General features: G+C 36.9%; 1 protein-coding gene across 2 annotated transcripts in view; it reads left to right on the top strand.

The window, feature by feature from the left end:
• The first annotated feature begins 8423 nt into the window (after nucleotides 1–8423).
• WNK3 (WNK lysine deficient protein kinase 3) overlaps nucleotides 8424–12546 on the top strand; it is an 83368-nt gene continuing 79245 nt past the window's right edge. Inside the window, exons 1-2 of one of the 2 annotated variants that reach the window (XM_087710831.1) lie at nucleotides 8424–8513; nucleotides 11966–12084. The gene's annotated coding sequence lies outside the window, so the exon portion shown is untranslated. The remainder of the gene's footprint in view (nucleotides 8514–11965; nucleotides 12085–12546) is intronic. The other variant, XM_087710833.1, reaches the window with a different exon arrangement.

The following is a 12546-nucleotide window of genomic DNA, read 5'->3' as shown; positions in this document are numbered from 1 at the left end:
TCCCACCGAGAGACACCGAATCGAAGCGTTTCGAATGTTTGCTTTTAACCTGGCGGTTTATAACACAAAACGTTCTGTGTTTCATGAAGGGCTTCAAGTGAGCTCAAGTGCCCAATTCTCCCTCCTGAAATATTCATCCAGGGTCCCCAACAGTTGAAACTGAAGGGTTTTAAACTTCGTTTGAACGTTAACAGATTAACAGAGTTGGAAGAGACCTCGTAGGTCATCTAGTCCAGTGTTTCTCAACCTTGACAACTTGAAGATGTCCTGACTTCAACTCCCAGAATTCCCCAGCCAGCATTCGCTGGCTGGGGAATTCTGGGAGCTGAAGTCCGGACATCTTCAAGTTGCCAAGGTTGAGAAACACTGATCTAGTCCAACCCCCTCTCACACACACATTTTATGTTTGTATTCTCCGTGGGGGGGGGGGGGAACCTATGGTTTATAATGCATGAAACCAGCAAGGTATACATTCATGCTGCATTATTTAGTTAATGGGGGGGGGGAATCTAGTTAATGGCGGGGGGGAAATCGCATTGAATTCAAAAGGAGGTAGGCCCAGTCACTGTACGTGAGATTGTAGCCTATTATTTCATCCTTGCATCCTTGTAGCCTATTATTTCATCCTTGCACCCTTTCATCCTTGCAATCATTTTAATATGTTGTTTTAGTGCAATATATACGTATTTACATGTTTAATTTGGGCGGCACTCTCTATATAATAAACGCGTAACAATTCTCAAAGAAGCAAACCCAACAAAATGGCCGATATTCAATTCCGACCACTGGTATGACTCTCCGCGCAAATAAACCAGACGGATACTACCATTCCCAAGAAACTCTGCGCGGGCGTAGTCCAATGGAATTAGACCAGCGAAGCAATCGAATCGACGGGGGGCGGGTGGAAGAGGAGGGGAGGGATTTTTTTAATGTACGCAGTCGCGCACGCGCGCTGGCGTTTCCCTTCGCTCCTTTCTTCTTCTCTTCTTCTTTTTTTTTTTTGGCACGCGCTGGGCTTCGCCCGGCGCGCGGTGCTTCTCCTCTCTCTCTCCCTCTCGCCCCGCCCCTCCCAGCGGTGCGCGATTCTGTGGGAGTTAGTTGGGCTTGGAAAATAGCATGAGTCTCAAAGTGAGGGGGAAATCATTTACCCGTAAAGAGAAAGGTTAGTAACCTAAAATGGAGACGGCTCAGTCTTAGGAGGACGATTTGGAAGAGAGTCTTTTAAAACAGGATTCAAATACGGGCCAAGGAATTCAAATCGGGACGTCTTTGAAAGGAAGGGGGGGGGGGGAAAGAGGTCAGACTCTTGCTTTTCCAGAGAAACTTTAAAACAAAACAAAACAAAAACACCGATATAATTTTCACTCCGTTATTCCCGCCGCCCACCTGTGAGGTAGACCGAGTTGAGAAATGGATAAGTCATTCTGAGAACTTTAGGCCTCGCCTGGCAGAACAGCGAAATCTACGGTATTTTATAGGTTGCCGTAGGACTGGTCATACAGGGGGAGAAAACAATTAGGATGAAGCATAAACGATACAAAATGAACAACTACTATGTTAGGGCTAGGTAGAAGATAAGTCAGTATTTTGTGGTGGACCTGTAGAGGATCAGTCAACAAAATCAGGTTTCCAGTTACTGAAGAAAAGGCAAATATCCTTCACTGTTTCTTCATTATTTTACTACTGACATAGAAATGAGAAAGCCAAGAGCCAAGGTGGCGCAGTGGTTAAATGCAGCACTGCAGGCTACTGCTAGATCAGCAGGTCAGCGGTTCAAATCTCACCGGCTCAGGGTTGACTCAGCCTTCCATCCTTCCGAGGTGGGTAAAATGAGGACCCAGATTGTTGGGGGCAATATGCTGACTCTCTGTAAACCGCTTAGAGAGGCCTGAAAGGCCTATGAAGCGGTATATAAGTCTACTGCTATTGCTATTGCTATAAAAAAGCCAGCTAGGGGCTTTTTCCTCATGGCTGCATTAATTGCTCTCTAGTATGGGAGCAAATCATTCTCTGCCTTTTCATCCCCCCAAGAATCAGTCTCAACACTCTCCACCCTCCACCAACACCTTTGTTTCACCAGATGAAGCAGGAGAAAAAAAGAAAAAAAATTGGGATTTTCTCATCCAAGGTGAGCCAAGGTGGCGCAGTGGTTAAATGCAGCACTGCAGGCTACTGCTAGATCAGCAGTTCAGCGGTTCAAATCTCACCGGCTCAGGGTTGACTCAGCCTTCCATCCTTCCGAGGTGGGTAAAATGAGGACCCAGATTGTTGTTGGGGGCAATATGCTGACTCTCTGTAAACCGCTTAGAGAGGGCTGAAAGCCCTATGAAGCGGTATATAAGTCTACTGCTATTGCTATTGCTATCTCCTCCATCTCCCAAGGGCAGATTGCAAAACCTCTTTCCCCATGCTTCCCATCCTATCCAACTTTTTGGCATGATGGACCGGCTGCCAAAAGGCAAATGACTGATAATTAAATGGTCATAGGCTAAGACAAGGGTAGTCAACTTTTTTATACCTACTGCCCACTTTTGTATCTCTGTTAGTAACATTTTCTAACCGCCCACCGGTTCCACAGTAACGGTGATTTTATGAAAACCTAATGAAAATGTTTTTAAATAATGCTATGATTTTTTTTAAAAAAAGTCAATTAAATTTTTAAAAAAAGAGAGTGCTTCAGTATCGGACAAAACCCTTACCGCCCACCATGAAAGTTGGAACACCCACTAGTGGGCAGTAGGGACCAGGTTGACTACCACTGGGCTAAGGCATGTACACCTACAGGTAGTATCAGATAAACAGCATAAGGGCAGATCTCTGCCCTTAAATTTACCCTGAAATTATTTGCTGTGAACTGACCAACATGGTTTGGGCCAGCAGAAACTGGGGAAAAAGAGATAGCAAAGGTTGCCTTCATGGTAAACTGGGTAAGATCAAGGATATCATGTATTCAAGTTTAGGAGAACTCTTCAGACTAAGGCAAGCCACATGCGTGGAAGACTTAGCTATGGGTTTATATGAAATGGCTGTACTTTTATCAGCTCTGTTCAGTTTTGGTACATAAAACAAAACTTAAATTCCAGAGGTATATGCTCCAGTCTTTAGTGGTTGGCTCCAAGGAATAAAACAAAAACAAAGTTGACCCTGAAAGCTGAGGCTTACCTCTTTGGAACTATGAGATGGCATGAGTGAATGAACTGAAAGGACTTACTTTTACCTCAGAGAGCAATTAAAGGGTACCAGTTTACATCTTGACAGCAGCTGGTTGCTAAAAATATACTCCCTGCTTTCCTTTTTGGAGTGGCTATCATGTCTAGATATTTCTACATTCATCCATTTATTATCTACAGTGTTATGTTTGCTGCTCAATAATAGAATTTATTGCTTTGTTTTAAAAAGAAGACTTGCAAGAAGGGTGTTTTTTTTTAAATCTCAACATGCCTCATTAGCTTATTGTGGGATTTTTAAAAAAAAATAATGTCCCAGCATAATAGAATTGAAAATGTTTGGCATATTCTTTGTAGAATTGCAGATAAAAGATGTATGATACAGTATTGCCTTAGATATTCAGATACTGCAAAGATTTCTCCCCCCCCCCAGAATAATCACATAATATAAAATAAGCAATAATTTGGTTTGCACAACATGTCAACCCATGAGAAATTGGTCCATAGTTTATTGACCTAATTGCCTGAGTTCTACAGTACATTGAAACTTAATGATGATTTATTTGGCTCAATGTTCTGGATTAGCATAACACATAAAACCATCAACTATCCATTCAGGCTTGAATTTGTACAGCATATCAGGATAAAGTATAGTTGGCTAATTGATGAATCCATTATAAAGTTTATAATAGAAGGGATTTCATATCACTTTCACTTTCATATCCATTTTATTTTCATTTCATACATTTCAGAATGTGTGGTACTAACCTACTCTTTGCATATGTTTCTCATCTTATTTTCTTATCCTCAGTATTTAAGAGTTTTTCATATGTGTCAAACGCTTAGAGATACCGTAATCCAGACAAGAAACCAAAACCATGAGTGCTTAGATAATTGTGAAGTTACAGTAACAGAATATTGCAAGTCTGAAAGTCTCCTTGGTTGCTTTTGTTTTCCACAGAACAGGGAATGTCCTTCTGAGATACTTAGTATGCTCCCTGGGTCGAAAAGTCTCTTATTTGACTGTTGCCCTGGCTGCAGCTCTTCTTCCTCTTGCCTCTCAAGGACATTCCCACAAACCATTACAAGCGAATGCTCCTTATAAGCCAATCAATGCACGCTGACTGGTAAGGTCATCCATAGCAGTGTTTACAAATACTCGTGTGTGTCTCACATAGAACACACATGTAATCTGTATGGGAGACAAGTTATCTTCCCAAATTAGGCAAGAGAGAAAGATGAAAAACTGTAGAAAAGGAAGAACAAAGTATCTAATGCAGTATATTAAAGCAAAAGGATTTGCAGATTTCCAAAGTCCAGAAATAGACTAGCTTCTGAAGGCTCTGATCAAAATATGATAACATTCTGCACATTCTCATTTTGGGGGGGGGGGGGGATTTTTAATAATAGGCTTACAAAAAAACGGTTTTCACAGTGGCAGACACATTTTTAGTCAGTTATGTTCACTTATTATTTTACTATCAAAGCAGGAAAATATATTGTCAGTACTAATATTGTAATTTTTATGCCCTAAAACTTACCGTGTTTGATCAATGTAATAACATGTCTTCTCAGAAAATGCTAGCTTTTCGTTTCTATATTGGGTCTGTTAAAGTGTGACCATTGGATTAATTTTTTTTAAATTTAATATATGTAGCCACCCATCTTTCAAAATGTTACTCTGGGCACTTACAATTAAAACCATAAATCAGGCAAACATAAAAAATGAAGAATGCAAGAGAACTGCATTCATTTGACATTATATAACCATCATACAGGCTCACCATGGGATCTCCAAAGTAGATGGAAAAACCAAGGTTTAAGGGCTTTCCAAAGGCAAACACGGATGGGGCCAAATTCACTGGAAAGAGAATAATTAGGGCTAACATCAAAATAATGACAATATTACTGCAACTAACCTTAAAACTGACAGTGATGATATTGAAGTGGTGGATAACATATCTTTTTGAATCAACAACCAACAATAAAGAAGCCAGCAATCAAAAATATTCCAGAGACTACCACTTGAATAGCAACGAAAGTCCTGAAATATCTATACTTTTCTGTATTTATTTATTTTGCTATTTATTTGAAATGAATAGCCACTAAACTCCAACAAGAAAGCAGGTTGGAGGCTTGCTTTAGTCCAGTGATAAAATATCAGGCAGAACTTTTGGAAGCTGAAAGTTGTAACTGTGTTATCATTGTCTTTTTGAGATGCACCTTTTGCTCTCTGCTGGAGCTGATCTTCACTGTTCAGGCTTTTTTAATTGTATACCACCGAGCGCCATATTTGTGCAATATGTAGCTATATAAACCTGATAAACTTTTAAAGCAGTCCTTTTTACTAGTATCTTTTTGAATTTTGTTCCTTTTTTTCTTTTTCTGTTATTTTAAAAGCAGCAAAAATTTTAAATTAAAAAAGATGGCAGGCTTGGAAGAGCAGCCAAGATGGTGAAGTGAAAGCACCTAGTGATCAGAATGCTCTGATAATTTTCTATTTTTATCTTACATTATCAGTCTAATCCCCCTTTTAATTACTGAGTTCTGTGCATTACTATATTTGACAATTGGCCAAGAACTGAGAATTGTTTATACATGGTCAGCAAGAGAAAATAACAGTATGGGAAAGACGAAGAAATGACAAGGAATGAATTCTGGCCCATACATATTGCTCAAAACATCTTAGCAATAAAAACTAGATGACCTAATAAAATTGTTTAAAAAGGCATCTGAAAACTAAAATGTAAGTGATGACACCACCAACATTGCTTACAGTCAAAACCACAAATCCAATGCACAAATAATGAGTAATAAGGAGAGGGACAAGAGAAACAGAGAACTTTAATCCAGAATTTTAAGCACAGCACAATAAAGATAACAGCTGAGATTTGAAAAGTTGTTCACATTTTTTTCTCTCAGGGATCGAGGACACTAAGCCATGCTGAGTCTCCACAGATACGCAGAGTTGAGGCACATTGTTCATTAGGGTCTACTTTCCTGCTGGCCAGTTTACCTGCAGAGCTCATCCCTTCTGCTGCATCTTCAAAGCAGGATTGTACCTGGTTGTCCTCTTTCCTTCTACTTTTTCCCAGCATTAGAGCCTTCTCCAGAGAGTTAGGAGTCAAAAGTAACTCCTGCCCAACCCTGCAATATGTAGTACTCCCCAGTCTGTTTCTACATATCTTCTCCCAATTGATTACATAGTAATTTTCTATTACCAATTACTTTCTTCAATGCTGTAGTGATTTCAAGGATAGGATTCAAAGCCTAGTATACATATGCATTGCACAAAACATGCCAAATCTTAAACCATGGTTAAGAAATCAATATGGCAAGCAACAGTGAAACTCATTTCATTTTGTCATAGTGTACTGTGAGAACTAGTTATGTTAAGCCAGAATGTGGTTTTAGTTTGGCAAGAGTGTGTGAACATAGCCACTGCAGTTTTATAAATCATGGATTTTATCTTAGTGTATTACACAAAAGGAGCCATCTAGATTTGATTGCAGACTGATGATAGGATTGCCATTTTTATACTCCTGATATAAAACTGTGTTAAAGTAGATGGGCTATTGCTCCATAGCTCCTTTGTCTGCTCTGTAAATTTTCTATTAAAGACCGTTTTAAACTGTGATTTCCCAGTCTGAACTGTTTTAATATCTTATTTAGAGAATAAGAGATTTGAAAAAGAAAATATATTTTATTAATTATAAAAGAATTAAAAATAAAAATAAAGAAGTATATTTTATTAATTTTCAGAGATAATTATACTAGGTAGAATTTTTCCATTTCATGAAAAGGAAGAGGAATCAGTTTTATATGTACTATAGTAAAAGTAATTGAAAAATAATCTGTTCCACCATTTGTTTAATTGCTCATGAGTATATTGAACTGGTATAAAATTTAAAATAAAATATAAAATAGACATAAATCTATGTGGTAGGAGTAAAAGAATGACTTGATGGCACATAATCAATACTTAACTAGGAACTAGAGCCTTGTAATTCATATAGAGGCATATATACCTTTATTCTTGGAAGTGCTTTAAGCTCCCAGCACTCAATGTGTTGTATAATTTAATAATTTTCTCTTCAGTAATGTTTTCTTTACCTAGAAAGTAAATAGATTTGCAAATCTTAATTTTCCACACTCCTTTTGAAAACTGTGATTGAGTTAGCTATATTCCAGTCTAAGTACATAATTTAGTTAAAAATGTATCAAGCAAAGATTGTAAAAAAATGCTTTGCTGGAAAGATGCTACTTCAGATTTAAAATCCTAGAGTGAAAACATTTGTTCACTTTCTATCTTTGAATTGGTTGTTTATTGATGTAATGGCATGGTTTGGAGTGAAAATGGAATATTCCAGGCTTCTCTGGAACCTTCTGTTCCCAAATTTTTCAAGATGCAAATATATTTTGTTCCTGGATAAATTTACATATTTCAATTGCTCCTTTTATATAAAGATGCTAGTATTTAAGATTTTTTGTATATGTATGCAAATTTTTGCTGAACTTGTGGTAGTCAGATATCCCTACAGTATTAATGAATCTTTAATCATACTACATTAATTAGATATGTGAGTACAAATGACCCACTATACTGCCATCATATCCACAGTGATGCATTGGAAAGAACACATTTCTTTGACATCCGGGTAATAATATATCTCTGTCTCCCTCTCTAACAGAGATTAGATGGTTTATCCCAGTAGTTTGCTTCAGTAAGACTTTGTTCCTATATCAAGCTTTCCAAGAGAGCTTGCTCTGCTTCCATCTTCCCCTCCCCCATCTGTGAATGTGTGTGTGTGTGAGAGAGAGAGGGGGGGGGAATTCTTTAGAATAGTACAGCCCAGAGGAGAGGTGGAAGGGAGAGGATTGTTCTTCACCTGCTTATAAGGTTCACCATTACCCGGAAGTTCTTTCTTATAAGGAGGTGGGGGTCTTTTCTCCCTTGAATGCAGTGAGCATCCTCCAGCTCCTCTTTGCCGCGTCCATGGGGTTTGTTTGAGAGCAGTCCACAGAGATGGAGAGATGCATTCCACTTGGTGTTTACCCAAACCTTAAACATTTGGGTAAGAAGAAATGAGTATAAAGATTTTTCCCTCCTAAAAGCGGGTGGGTAGCAATGAGAGAGAGCGGAAGAAGAAGAAGAGGAGGGGTGCCTGGGCGGCTTTTGTGCATGTGATTACAGTATGTCTGGATGGATTGCCATGCTGAACGCTGCTTAGAATCCTGGTTGTTGGAGCAGAAAATGGATTCAGCCTGGGATTTATATTATAATCTTAAGTACCAGTAATTTGTTCATTAATTTCCATAAGATCAATTGGACTTAGTCCTTCCGAAGTATGTGTAGATTTTGTATTAGCAAGTATTTTTGTGGGGGTGGTGGTGATTAGTTGGGGAATTGGGATGGACAAAAAGCTCTAGGATTTCAATTATGAATGATGCTTGGTGTTGGGAAGACAGGTGTGTGTGTGTGTGTGTGTGTGTGTGTGAGTCAGGGTGGATGGAATTTCTTTGTAGAGTGAATCGTCTTCAGAGATGATGAGGTAGGGAAACAGAACGAACTAGTGTTTTATTTACCGTGCATGAAGGAAATGTGTGTATAAAGCTGTGTAGAGATCTCTGTGGGCTAAGCAGAAGAGAAGGAAACTTTCTTTTTAAAAATTACTTGTACTTCTGATATACATTTACCTTTTCTTCGTACCTTTGTATATGATTTATAATATTGATTCCACATACTCTGCCCTGATGTGGTTTTGATCCTATGCTGCAGGTTTTTTTTAAAAAAAAATATACCTTGTGACTATGTATTTCTTTAACCCCAAGGAATTTTGCAGACTAGATTCATCAATGGGGTTCTTTTCCCACAGAATGTTATATGTTTAAATGATCTTTATTTTAAAATAACTGTGCCTAAAGTTCTAGAACAGTTACTAGGAAATAAGCTGTACTGAGGCCAGTGAGTTTTATGATTAAGTAAATATAAGTATGCTTTTTAAGTATATCTAGTTTTTAATTTTAGCAAATAAACAATGATCTCTTCTACCTGGCGAATGTCTGTGGCTGATCTCTAAAATGAAGTACGTAGTTAATTTGTCTTCTGTAGCATTTTAAATTTTTATTTAGAACTATTCCATGTAATTCTTTATCAAATCTGTAATTATTATTGCACCCCTAGTAGATTGATAATTCCTTTGGGCTATATATAAATACAGTGAGTAATTTAATATAAAATGATCCAATCAGAGAGATCCACATTTCTTAGTTTTGAGATACGTCTTGAGATTGTACAAAGAGAATTTAAAGAATTGAGGGATATATGCTACATATATCGCGTTCCATGATGTTTCTGTTGCTGCTAGTGAAATCATTTGTGAACTCAGCTGTAGATGTTGGTATCTGGGTCAGGTGCACTATGGTAGATAAATCTGGCTACTGGTATTTTTGCTTTAGAAAGGTACAATGCATAAATCAGTAATTCAGAAAACTCTGTTACCTTTAGCAGTATGGAAGAATGTCTAGCAGAGTTTGAAACCACCGGTAGGGGTGGCTGTGGTGTCCCTTAGAAAAGAAATGAAAACAATTGTTTCTTCGTAGCAGAATTTAAACATGATGGGTAAATTGTGATGTAGTGTCACAGATGATGCTAGTATTCTGTGAAGTTCTAGTGATATTGTATGTTTCAAAATAATGATTTTATGCCAGCCATTCAGAGGAAATTTATCCCCTCCAGCCCTGAAGAGCTGTTACTTTGTAAATAGCAGGGCATGTATAATGCAGCACTGTATAGAATAGGAACTAAACAGAATCATTACAATTATTTTAGGCTGTTGTTGACATGTATGGGTTAAATAAAACTCACTAGAGTTCCATGTATCTTTTAAAAGTCAGCTGTTGTATGTGTATCCATTAGCAGCAGACCAGAAAATTTTGACATGTAGCTGAACTCAAATGCTGCTGTTGGGCAAAGGCCAGGATTTCTTAAGGTGACAGGATCTTTTAGTGAACCATATTAAACACCACAGCTGTGCATGTTTTGGAACTATTAATCATCATCTCTAACTGTTATTTAGTTCTAAGTATTAGTAGCAAATGAGAATATCCACAAAAACCTGTATTTAGTTTTGTAGTTAACAGAGATCTTTACTATATGTTTTATCATCTGTATTTGGTTGCAGCTTTAATTATTTCTAAAACAAGCGCAATGTATTGTTGCTTGAATCCTGTATTTATAGATTTAAATTTATAGCTCAATTAAACAATAGTCTGACTTTGTGGCATGCTAAACCACCAACTAGTTTACCATTTAAGTCTAGCATGCTGTGTGACTGCAGCTTGTATAGATAGTTGATGCTTGAATATATTATATAAAGCCAGAACATTTAGTAACCATAGGTAAGCATCCCCTGTGAAAACATACTATACCTTTTTCAAAGTTAGAATTGGATACATCTCAGCAAATGTGATAAATTCCTGCTTTATCAAGGAATATAGACAGGAATTAAAATTCATTGCTAATTTTTATTTTCAGATAATCAAAATATTTTTTCTTTTCTGTAAATGCTTTCCTACATACAGTATCTTGCATCTACTCTTTTATTTTGATGTAAATGACTTTGGGCCCTAATAAGTATCAGTAGATATTTATTTAATATCATTATTAAATAAAGAAAATTGTGGCTTTTAGGTTGTATGCGTTCTCTATAATTTAATATGGTTGAATAGGTGTGAAGTCAACAGTATAATGGCTAACAATCCATTTACGTTATATTTATATAATTCCACCCCACTCATTTTGAGGATAAACTTTTGTTCAATTTTAAGGTTCAATTTTAAGGTATGAAAAAGAAGCATAGTATTTTGCTAAGTGATGCGGTATAAGTGGAACCTGTTTCATCCTCTAGGACAGGGGTGTCAAACTTGTGTCGTCGCAGCGTCGTCACATGATATATCAGGACTTCCCCACCCCCTTTGCTAAACTAGGTGTGGGCGTGACTAGTGTGTGATGCATCTGGCCAATGGGCTGCGGATTTGACAGTTCTGCTCTTGGAGTATTAATGTATTAGTGTAATAAAGTATTACACACTTTATTAGTTTGTAAAGAGTGATGAGGCATGAGATATTATTTTGATACATCTGAAGTTAGTTTTGCAAGGGACTTTATATTATGGCAGATGGTAAATGTCACAATTTCTGCTTGAATTCTTGCCCTGTCCAAGAATGAACTCCTGGAAACATTGGGCTTTCCTTTTTTTATACAGAAAGTGTAATGAGTAAAATATTTGCTATTTTAGAAAATAAAGTTGTCTCAGAAATAAATAAGAAATTTAACACATTTCCATCAGTTTAATATTATTTTTATCCCATCCTAAAATAACATTTGGCATTTATACAGCAGTTTCTGAATGCTCAGATATATGTGTTATAGTAATTGGTATCACAGTAAGTAGTATACATTATTCTTATATTAAAGATGACATTGAAAGAATGTGGTTTGTTAATAGCTAAGTAACAAACCAGTGGCACAACCTGAATTTGAACTAGAGCTTTCTTGGTTTAAAATAAGCAGCTTTAATTCACCACAGCAATTTTGAACTTTTTATTTAAAATGTAGAAGTGTCACAAGATCGAGTTACTTTTTGACTTAGCAATAAATAATGTTGTTAACTAAAAACGTGTTCATGGTTTATGATTATTCATGGAATGTTATCTAAATGTTCTGAACCAGATATTTTTAGGTCAGTGCAGTTTAGATGTACTATTTGTTAATGAAGTTCTTTATTTGCTCGTAGAACTACTGCTTCCTCCCCCTAAGAATACAAATTGGAAACTGATTTCAACTTCAACAATGGAATATTGAATAATTATTGATCAAGCAGGCTACTGTTTTCTCATCAGGGATTTCTTTAAGGTATGTTAGACGGAGTCCTTTTTAAAGTACATGTGTGAGTACTAAATTGTTTTCAAAAGTTCTGGGAGCAGCCAACAATTGTAGTCTTGTCAATATTAACTGAGAATGTCATCCAGAATGACAGTGAATGTAGCAATGTTTTACTAAATTACTAAACATAACTTTTTTCATATTGTATTAACTGGGCCTTTGGGGTTTTAAACTATGGTCTATAACGTCAAGCTTCATAATGGAAGTAGGTGGAAGTCTACTAAGTTGCCATCTTTGTTTTGTTTTTTTAAAGAAGGATGATAAAGGAGAGCGGGGAAAGGATACATTGGAAAGGAGAAACCTGTTCTCTCTACCCTTTTGTTGGGTAACATAAGTCATGTTATAGTCCAGAAAGATTGGTTTAAGAAAGGTTATCTTACATTATATAGCTTTGCATGGAAATATCATTCATTTGAATTTCATTTATCTCTA

The sequence above is a fragment of the Thamnophis sirtalis genome, unplaced genomic scaffold (assembly GCF_051295495.1).
Source record: "Thamnophis sirtalis isolate CommonGarterSnake01/CBP01778 unplaced genomic scaffold, rThaSir2_p1.2 scaffold_3, whole genome shotgun sequence".
Taxonomy (NCBI): Eukaryota; Metazoa; Chordata; class Lepidosauria; order Squamata; family Natricidae; genus Thamnophis; species Thamnophis sirtalis.
This window is presented reverse-complemented; position numbering and strand designations above follow the sequence as displayed.